This window comes from Lactuca saligna, chromosome 2 (genome assembly GCF_052625555.1).
Source record: "Lactuca saligna cultivar CGN05327 chromosome 2, ASM5262555v1, whole genome shotgun sequence".
Classification (NCBI taxonomy): domain Eukaryota; kingdom Viridiplantae; phylum Streptophyta; class Magnoliopsida; order Asterales; family Asteraceae; genus Lactuca; species Lactuca saligna.
Genome location: NC_136418.1, coordinates 108,439,808 through 108,451,021, shown reverse-complemented (window position 1 = coordinate 108,451,021; position 11,214 = coordinate 108,439,808). Strand labels below are relative to the sequence as shown.

The 11,214-nt window shown below is 41.2% G+C and overlaps 1 pseudogene; it reads right to left on the bottom strand.

Moving 5' to 3' along the window:
- Nucleotides 1-2,756: 2,756 nt before the first annotated feature.
- LOC145029969 (uncharacterized) lies at nt 2,757-5,921 on the bottom strand (annotated as a pseudogene).
- Nucleotides 5,922-11,214: the final 5,293 nt, after the last annotated feature.

Here is an 11,214-nt window from a genome sequence, read left to right as displayed (position 1 = left end):
GAGTTTTATACACCCTACTCGCCGAGTGCACTCGACTCTACTCGGCGAGTGCCCTGCTGTTTGACAGTTTAATTTTTATTTTTCGTTCATTTTCATTTTTTTGTTCTTTTTACGCGTTTTTCTTGTTTTGTTGCAGGATTTTCATGAACAGAGGATCCAACACTCCACTGGTTCCCCCTTTTGAAGACCCAGAATCCGCGTTGAGGAAAAACAAAGGCAAAGACGTTGAAAGCTCGAATACACACATCATTAGCTAAATCTATTAAGTCCAAGTCTTCAACCTTCAGATCTAAATCAATATGATGTTTAGATGGATAAAGTTTCCAACTTTATCCATAATAATGTATCAAGCTTTCAAGATATAAACTTTAATTCACCAAAATAGTCTAAATGACTAAAATAACTTGCATGACTGAAAGGGAAGGCAAAAGATCAAAACTTTCCTAGTCCATGAGGTCCAAGAAAACATTTTAAACTAATAAAAAAGGTGTTGGAGTCCAGATTTGAAACATACAATGTTCTTGGGACCTTGGAGAGTAATTGTCACACCCCCAAACCTGAACGACGGAAACGTTCGGGGGCGGATGACTTCATGTGGTAACGTAACAAATGAATACATAGTAAAGAAAGCAATACAACCATCATATATATATAATTGAAAGTTTACATTTGTCAAAAGTTACATGTTCAAAACTCAATTACAATATGATGTCAAAATACGAGATTAAACTGGCGCCGCAGCATCCCTTCATCAAAAGCGAAATGCATACCTGAAATTACTGATTTCCTGGGACATACAAGTAATTTTGAAAGAGTAGATCAACATTTAAGCTGGTGAATTTCATAAGTATTTAAATGACAATGTTTAAATGAAATGAAATGTTTTATCTTTGTTTGTATGTGTTTAGAAAATCCTATATTTTCTACTAGCATAAAAGTAGCCTTCATTCAAGACCAATGTTTGTTTCCAAAATGTATGTAAAGGTAAAATAATAAATGAGTTTGAAAACCTTGTAAATCAATGCGTTTTTAATACCCCTTGTGAGTTTTATAACCATACTATTGACTCGAAATGCCTATACACAACGTTCTTCAGGCATTGGAATGTTATGACGTTTGTCACCCCAAACGGTGGACTGCAGCTAACAGTCAGGGCGCGGGTTGTCAAGCCCGTATAGATCTATACACAAACACCATGCTCCCCCTCCAAGGGATTCTGGTATATAATACAGGACTTGAAATGTGTACTCGAACGTACATGAAGTTAGTGTCTCACAAATCCGTGGTATAAAAACAGATCTACTTGTTAAAATGTTACGTTTGTTCTTGTATACAAAAGTAAACTTCTTGAAAATATATGTTTCTAGTACCTAAGAGTTAGAAATCTGTTCGTAAAACTATACCTATTATAGTTTTAAAAAGTGTGCTTTGTTTGTTTAGAAATACTTAGGAAAAGAATAATTTGTTTATGAAAGCATAAATTTTTGGTGTAGAGTCTAAGATAGAACAGAATAATTTAAGAATAGTTTAGTTTTATACATGTATTACAACAACTTTATATTTTAAAAGATCGAATGCTATTGTAACATATGTTATATATTTATATATAAAAGTTCCTTTAAAAGTTTATAAATCGAATGTGATTTGAATATTTAACATTATATAAAAGAGTTTCTTTATGTAACACACGATAATACTCGTGTGTTTTACTTGTAATCCCCCCCCCCCCCTTGAAAGCATATAAAAGTATTTAGAATAATTAAAACGGTTGATTAAGGGGTATGAAACTCACTTGAAAGTTTTGGAGATAGTGAGATGGAAAACCGGGCAGAGTTTCGTCTCGGGAAACGGATTTTCCTCGGGATTCTCGGGAATCTCGGGAGTAAAATCGACCTTCGGGACTTGAGACAAGAAGACCAGAGCTTCGGGTTTGAACGGACACGGAAAACGAGGCAAAGTAGAGAGAGAGAGAAGAGAAATGAGCCCTTTCCTTACAAACCCTCGTATGCTATTTATAGGGAGGCTCGTCTGCCTCGGTACGCGGGGCGTACGCTCGTACGCAGCGCGAAAGCGTACGTCATGCGTGACCGAGGCCTCGACTGCCTCGGCTCCGGATGGGACGGGTCGCTGGGTACGCGGGTCGGATGGGACGGGTCGCTGGGTACGCGGGTCGGATGGGACGACGAGTCGGATGGTGCGACGTGGACGATCAGAGGCCGCTTCTCTCGGTTACGCGGGGCGTACAGGAGTACGCAACGCGTACCTCGGATGAGGGCGCTGACTCCTCTTCGGATAATATCCGAATTTTGATTAAAATAAATAATTTATTTATTTAATAACTCCAAAAATTCATATCTTCTTCATACGAACTCCGTTTTCGATGGTCTTTATATCCTCGCGTAGGTGAGACTACGCTCTACAACTTTCGTTTAGACTCCGTCGGCAAATTCCAAAATTATTTTTATTATTGTTTTTATTATTTAATAACAATCCATCGTGTTTAAGGGAATTTCTTTGAAAGTTCATAACTTCGCTATATGAAGTCGGATTTGGGCGATCTTTTTACGTACGATCATGGTTGAAAGACATTAAATCATAGAAAGAAATTAAGTAGAACTTATTTATACATTTTATTACGCATAAGTGGTTACAATACTTGACCCATTTTGGTCGTTACAAAGAGTTGAAGTATCGGGTTGTCACATCATCCCCCCGTTAGAGAGAATTTCGTCCCGAAATTTAAAGTAGTAAAGATACTAGTGAACATGAAAGAGATGAGGGTACTTTTGTTTCATCTGATCTTCGCGTTCCCACGTGAATTCGGGTCCCCGCTTGGCGTTCCAGCGAACCTTCACGATGGGTATGCGACTTTGTTTTGTTTGTTTGACCTCTCGGTCCATGATTTCTACTGGTTCTTCCACAAAGTTGAGGCTCTCGTTGATCTCGATTTCGTCGAGTGGGATAACAAGAGTCTCTTCGGACAGACACTTTTTGAAGTTTGAGACGTGGAAGGTTGGATGGATGTTACTAAGTTCGCGCGGTAGGTTAAGCTTGTAAGCCACAGGGCCGATTCTAGCAAGAATCTCGAAAGGCCCTATGTATCTTGGATTTAGTTTCCCACGCTTTCCAAATCATATTAAACCCTTCCACGGTGAGACCTTTAATAAGACGTGGTCTCCTACCTGGAATTCCAAAGGTTTCCTCCTTTGGTCAGCGTAGCTTTTCTGTCGGTCTCTTGAGGCTTTCAATCGTTCACGAATCTGAACGATCTTCTCTGTTGTTTCACGTATGATCTCCGGACCGGTGAGAGTGCTTTTAGGAACTCTTCTTCCAGCTAACTGGGTATCGCCCACTTCAGTCCAGCACAGAGGGGATCTGCACTTTCGACCATAGAGGGCTTCAAACGGAGAAGCCTTTATGCTTGTATGATAACTATTGTTGTATGAAAATTTGACAAGGGGTAAATGAATATCCCATGCCTTTCCAAAATCAATCACGCAGGCTCTCAGCATGTCTTCTAAAGTTTGTATCGTTCTCTCACTTTGTCCGTCTGTCTGTGGGTGGTAGGCTGTACTCATGTCCAGCCTAGTTCCCAGGGAACTTTGTAGTGACTGCCAGAACCTTGAAGTGAATCTACTATCTCGATCGGAGATAATGGATATCGGAACACCATGCAGTCGCACTACTTCCCTTAAGTAAGTTCTTGTAAGCTTCTCCATTTTGTCAGTCTCCTTGATGGGTAGGAAATGCGCGGATTTGGTCAGTCTGTCGACAATGACCCATATGGTATCGAGTCCACTTGTCGTCTTGGGTAATTTGGTTATGAAGTCCATAGTAATCCGCTCCCATTTCCATTCCGGTATCTCTGGCTGTTGTAGTAGTCCTGACGGTTTCTGATACTCGACCTTAACCTTAGCGCAAGTAAGACATTTACTCACGAAGGTAGCAATTTCTGCTTTCATGTTAGGCCACCAGTACAATTTCTTAAGATCCAGATACATTTTATCTGAACCCGGGTGAACGGAATATCTTGAGTTGTGAGCTTCAGTCATGACTATGTTTCTGAAACCACCATGTTTTGGGGTCCAGATTCGGTCCATGAGATAGTAGGCTCCACCACCCTTGACTTCTAAATTCTTCTCTATTCCTCGCAGGGATTCACCCGCCACATTTTCGGGTTGCAAAGCTTCCATTTGTGCTTCCTTAATTTGTGTGGATAAGTGGGAATGGATAGTCATGGTCAGAGATTTGACCCTCCGACCAGTGTATTCCTTTCGACTGAGGGCGTCGGCTACTACGTTGGCCTTTCCAGGATGATATCGAATCTCACATTCGTATTCATTCAGTAACTCGACCCATCGTCGTTGTCGCATGTTGAGTTCCTTCTGATCGAAAATGTGTTGAAGGCTCTTGTGATCGGTGAAGATGGTACTCTTTGTTCCGTATAAGTAGTGCCTCCAAATCTTCAGAGCAAATACCACAGCTCCTAATTCAAGATCGTGTGTCGTATAGTTCACTTCATGTGTCTTAAGCTGTCGGGAGGCATAAGCGATAACCTTCCCCCTCTGCATAAGAACACAACCTAGTCCTTGATTTGAAGCATCGCAATACACAACGAAGTCTTCTATCCCTTCGGGGAGGGATAGTATCGGTGCGGTGCACAAGGCCTGCTTTAGTGTCTGGAATGCCTTCTCTTGTTTCGCTTCCCAGTCAAAGGCCACACCTTTCTGGGTTAATGAAGTAAGAGGTTTCGCAATGCTCGAAAAGTTCTTTATGAATCTGCGATAGTAGCCAGCTAGACCTAGAAATTGACGAATTTCAGTAGGTGTCTTTGGTGCCGACCAGTTCTCAATAGCCTTAATTTTGGAGGGGTCAACGTGTATTCCCTTTTCGCTAACAACGTGACCTAAAAATTCGACTCTTCGAATCCAAAATTCACATTTAGAGAACTTCGCATAGAGTTTCTCCTTTCGCAGTGTTTCTAGGACTTTTCGTAGGTGTTGACTATGCTCCTCCTCACTTCGAGAGTAGATAAGTATATCATCGATAAAAACGATGACAAACTGATCCAAGTAAGGGCGGCATACCCTATTCATTAGGTCCATAAATACTGCTGGTGCATTGGTTAATCCGAACGGCATCACCACGAATTCATAGTGTCCATAACGAGTTCGGAAAGCTGTCTTTGGAATGTCCCCCTCTAGAACTCGTAATTGGTGATATCCCGATCGCAGGTCTATTTTTGAGAAGTAGTTCGCCCCTTGAAGTTGATCGAATAGGTCGTCGATACGGGGTAGAGGATAGCGATTTTTGACAGTAAGTTTGTTCAGCTCTCTGTAGTCGACGCACATACGGAACGATCCGTCTTTCTTCTTTACAAACAAGACCGGTGCTCCCCAAGGTGAGAAACTTGGTCTTATGAATCCTTTGCGAAGGAGTTCATTAAGTTGACTGGAAAGTTCCTGCATCTCTGCTGGTGCAAGACGATAAGGCGACTTTGCTACTGGGGTAGCTCCTGGAATTAAGTCGATTATGAACTCGACTTGGCGTTGCGGTGGTAATCCTGGTAGTTCTTCTGGAAAGATATCGGGAAAGTCGCGTACTACCGAGATGCTCTTGATGTCCTTCAGTTCTTGACTTGTATCGACGATGTGCGCTAGGAATGCCCGACAATCCTTCCGTAAGCACTTTCGAGCTTGGATGCACGAAATGATGCGAAGGTTTGTACTAGATTTGTCGCCGTAGATAACCAATGTTTCGTTGTTCGGGAGGTTAAGACGGACTGCTTTCTCAAAGCACATGATGTCAGCGCGAAGGAGACTCAACCAATCCATGCCGACTATGACGTCGAAACTTTTAATTTGTACCGGCATGAGATTGATTGGGAAAGAATGGCCGTCCAATGTTAACGTACAGCCCATGTATATGCAATTTGTGCTTTCGGTTTTTCCATTGGCCATCTCTACAGTGAATGATTCTTTTAACTTGCTAGGTTTAGGTTTAAGTAAATGGATAAAGTTTTGACTCACGAAGCTTCTCTCCGCTCCACTATCGAATAATATGCATGCGTATGAATTATCGAGAAGAAACGTACCAGCAACTATAGTTGGGTCAGCTACAGCTTCGTCGTGTCCTATTGCCAAAACTCGTCCTACACCTCCGGTGCCTGCTGCCTTAGGACAGTTTCTCTTGTAGTGGCCCACCTCGCCACAACCGTAGCAAGCCTGCCCTACACCCGCACCGGGAATTTGAGTGATCGGCTTTGCGGGTTCTTTGCAGAAACGAGCCGTGTGTCCTTTCCTGTTGCAGTTGGCGCACTGCATATCTCGGCAAGGTCCATGGTGGTGGAAATTGCACTTGGTGCATTTTGGGAGGTTGCCTACATAAGGCTTTGTTGGGTAGGTATTTGTAGGGACTGTAGCAGGTACAATAGCAGCATTTACTGACACGAGTTGTTTCTTTGCGGATTCTTGGGAAGATCCACCCTTTCCTTTGATCCACGCTCTCTTCCTGCCATTGTTGTTGTTGTTGTTGTTGTAGTTGTTGTTTCCTTTCTGTGGTGCTGGTGCAGAAGTGGTTGAGTTCTGATGACCTCCGTAGTCGATCAGAGATTGTGCCAGTTCCTTAGCACTTTCAAAGGTGTTAGGTTTGGAAGCTAACACGCTTGACCGCATCTGGGGCGTCAGTCCCCAGATGTACCTTTCTATCTTCTTGCTCTCGGGAGCAATCATGTCTGGACAAAGGATTGCCAGTTCGCAGAATCTGTTGGTATAAGTAGCGATGTCGGTACCCACCATTCCGAGAGTCCATAGTTCGTGTTCAAGCTTTTGAATTTCTCCCCGCGGGCAGTATTCTCTCATCATCATGGCCTTCAAGCTCTCCCAGCTTATGGAGTTTGCCATGATTAGGGTAAGTACTTTAACATGACCATTCCACCAAGTTAAAGCTTTATCAAGAAGGGTGAAGGTTGCAAATTTGACCTTGCTGTGCTCGGGACATGAGCAGATTTCAAAGACTGCCTCCGTCCTTTCAATCCACTGCCTCAGGGCCATCACACCACCAGTACCATAAAACATCCGGGGCTTGGCATTGGTGAAGTCCTTATAGGTGCATTCTCGAGGTGGTCCATGACTCTCGCCATGGTTGGACGTGTGTGCGCCAGATCCCGAGACATTAGCACTTGAGTTATTGATATGTGACATGGCAGCTGCCACTGCTGCGGTGACTGCTGCTTGAAACATTACAGCATCAAATTGGGGTGGTGGAGGTGGTGGTATAGGTATTTCCTCACTGTTGTTTCGCCTTGGATTCCTACGCGGAGGCATCCTTCAACTATAGATGGAAAGAAAACAAGGATAAGAATTTCATGAAATGGAAAATGTATGTGTCTCATGAATTAAATCGCTATAATTCAACAACAAATGATAGTATGAGTCTTAAAATAGAAGAATGAAAGTTATTTGTAAGACTGAGGGTATGAAACAAGTATTTGGGTTCCCAAGGACCATTCAAGGTTCGAACGAAATACTCAGCATAGTAGTAATAGTGCCACTTATATTAATATAAAAGTTGTTACAACGATCAAGAAAATTTGTCCCCTATAAGGATCTCCGTTTACCAAGTTCAAGAAATTTAAAGACTTTTAGCTGAGGTCCTAAGCTATAACAAAATTTGAGTTCTTGACAAGCACTACTTGCGTCGAAAGTTGCGTTTGGAGCTTGACTCCGTATCTGATTGCTTCGACTCCATTAGACGCCTATCTAAAGCGGCTTATTGTTCCCTTAGTTCGGCGAGGGCTGCAATAATTTGCGCTTGAAACGCTTCGGTTTGGAACTGAGCGTTGTCTTGCCTCTTGTCCAACCTACGGATGTCAGAAGTGTGAACCTGCACTTCTACGTTGATATCCCGGAGTCGACTAGCTTGTACTCCAGACTGATAGGACTGATTGCCTAACTTACCCACCATTACCGGGAGTGCTCGATCAGCCGAACTTCCGCCACGGACATCATAGAAGTCCCGGCACATGCCGTAGGGAGGGCGTAGGTTTTACTGTTGGCTCCAATGGTGGAGGTGACTTCCCCAGACGGGAGTCGGTCCTTGAAAGTTCCTTACGAAGACGGGAGGTTAAATGGGTGGTGGATCGATAACATCCAGCTCTGAGTCGGTACCGGAGTCATCACCCACGTCTATGGGTTCCTCGTCCCCTTCGGAATCATCTTCGATCCATCCTCCGTTGCCTTGGTTGGGAAAGTAGGGGTCGCCAGGGTGGTGAAATCCAGCCATTTGACTATACGAGAATTAGGGTTATAAGAATTGAATAAAGTCGGAACATGTAAAACGTGTAAGTTAAACTAGTTTAGATAGCAAATACTCCTATAGTATTTAAATTCTTGTGTTTGATTTTTGTAATGGCTTGGTAAGGTTTGACATTGTTGCCCACTACGATCATTCCTTGATTTGTGCGTGTCAACTTGCCTAAATACTTGTAAAATTGTATAACATGAAAATAGTTTGTGGTATGCATGTAATTGTACTTAAATGAACTATTAATTTAAGTTGAACGAAATGCTGCTTAAGTGTAAAAAAAAGAAATTTGTTTTGTCAGAGAGTATTAGTCCCTTAAACATTTATAGTTTGTATATCTTATGTGGTTCGATATACTTAGTTCACTATAAACATTGCTCTGATACCAATCTGTCACACCCCCAAACCTGAACGGCGGAAACGTTCGGGGGCGGATGACTTCATGTGGTAACGTAACAAATGAATACATAGTAAAGAAAGCAATACAACCATCATATATATATAATTGAAAGTTTACATTTGTCAAAAGTTACATGTTCAAAACTCAATTACAATATGATGTCAAAATACGAGATTAAACTGGCACCGCAGCATCCCTTCATCAAAAGCGAAATGCATACCTGAAATTACTGATTTCCTGGGACATACAAGTAATTTTGAAAGAGTAGATCAGCATTTAAGCTGGTGAATTTCATAAGTATTTAAATGACAATGTTTAAATGAAATGAAATGTTTTATCTTTGTTTGTATGTGTTTAGAAAATCCTATATTTTCTACTAGCATAAAAGTAGCCTTCATTCAAGACCAATGTTTGTTTCCAAAATGTATGTAAAGGTAAAATAATAAATGAGTTTGAAAACCTTGTAAATCAATGTGTTTTTAATACCCCTTGTGAGTTTTATAACCATACTATTGACTCGAAATGCCTATACACAACGTTCTTCAGGCGTTGGAATGTTATGACGCTTGTCACCCCAAACGGTGGACTGCAGCTAACAGTCAGGGCGCGGGTTGTCAAGCCCGTATAGATCTATACACAAACACCATGCTCCCCCTCCAAGGGATTCTGGTATATAATACAGGACTTGAAATGTGTACTCGAACGTACATGAAGTTAGTGTCTCACAAATCCATGGTATAAAAACAGATCTACTTGTTAAAATGTTACGTTTGTTCTTGTATACAAAAGTAAACTTCTTGAAAATATATGTTTCTAGTACCTAAGAGTTAGAAATCTGTTCGTAAAACTATACCTATTATAGTTTTAAAAAGTGTGCTTTGTTTGTTTAGAAATACTTAGGAAAAGAATAATTTGTTTATGAAAGCATAAATTTTTGGTGTAGAGTCTAAGATAGAACAGAATAATTTAAGAATAGTTTAGTTTTATACATGTATTACAACAACTTTATATTTTAAAAGATCGAATGCTATTGTAACATATGTTATATATTTATATATAAAAGTTCCTTTAAAAGTTTATAAATCGAATGTGATTTGAATATTTAACATTATATAAAAGAGTTTCTTTATGTAACACACGATAATACTCGTGTGTTTTACTTGTAATCCCCCCTTGAAAGCATATAAAAGTATTTAGAATAATTAAAACGGTTGATTAAGGGGTATGAAACTCACTTGAAAGTTTTGGAGATAGCGAGATGGAAAACCGGGCAGAGTTTCGTCTCGGGAAACGGATTTTCCTCGGGATTCTCGGGAATCTCGGGAGTAAAATCGACCTTCGGGACTTGAGCCAAGAAGACCAGAGCTTCGGGTTTGAACGGACACGGAAAATGAGGCAAAGTAGAGAGAGAGAAGAGAAATGAGCCCTTTCCTTACAAACCCTCGTATGCTATTTATAGAGAGGCTCGTCTGCCTCGGTACGCGGGGCGTACGCTCGTACGCAGCGCGTATGCGTACGTCATGCGTGACCGAGGCCTCGACTGCCTCGGCTCCGGATGGGATGGGTCGCTGGGTACGCGGGTCGGATGGGACGGGTCGCTGGGTACGCGGGTCGGATGGGACGGCGAGTCGGATGGTGCGACGTGGACGATCAGAGGCCGCTTCTCTTGGTTACGCGGGGCGTACAGGAGTACGCGGCGCGTACCTCGGATGAGGGCGCTGACTCCTCTTCGGATAATATCCGAATTTTGATTAAAATAAATAATTAATTTATTTAATAACTCCAAAAATTCATATCTTCTTCATACGAACTCCGTTTTCAATGGTCTTTATATCCTCGCGTAGGTGAGACTACGCTCTACAACTTTCGTTTATACTCCGTCGGCAAATTCCAAAATTATTTTTATTATTGTTTTTATTATTTAATAACAATCCATCGTGTTTAAGGGAATTTCTTTGAAAGTTCATAACTTCGCTATATGAAGTCGGATTTGGGCGATCTTTTTACGTACGATCATGGTTCAAAGACATTAAATCATAGAAAGAAATTAAGTAGAACTTATTTATACATTTTATTACGCATAAGTGGTTACAATACTTGACCCATTTTGGTCGTTACAAAGAGTTGAAGTATCGGGTTGTCACAGTAATAAAGTTGCAAACTTTATTCACAACTCTAACTCAAAACTCATTAAAATGGACCAAAACACCAAATACACTTAGATCCAAAGATGAAATACAATAAAGCTTGGAACTTTATAACTTACAGAGGTCTAGAAGGTAGATGAAAGTTGAGATCTTTAATGGCCAAGCTTCAAGGATTAATCTTGTATGAAAACATTGCTCCAAAACCATCAAAAACTCCAAAAATAGATGAGAGAGGCTTAAATCTTGAAAATGGAGGCTAGGGTTTCACCCAAGAGGTTCTAGATATGATAGAGGCTAAGAAAATACCTTAAAACATGAATCCTTACCTTTAAATACCTTGAAAACCCTAAATTTTTTGTACGC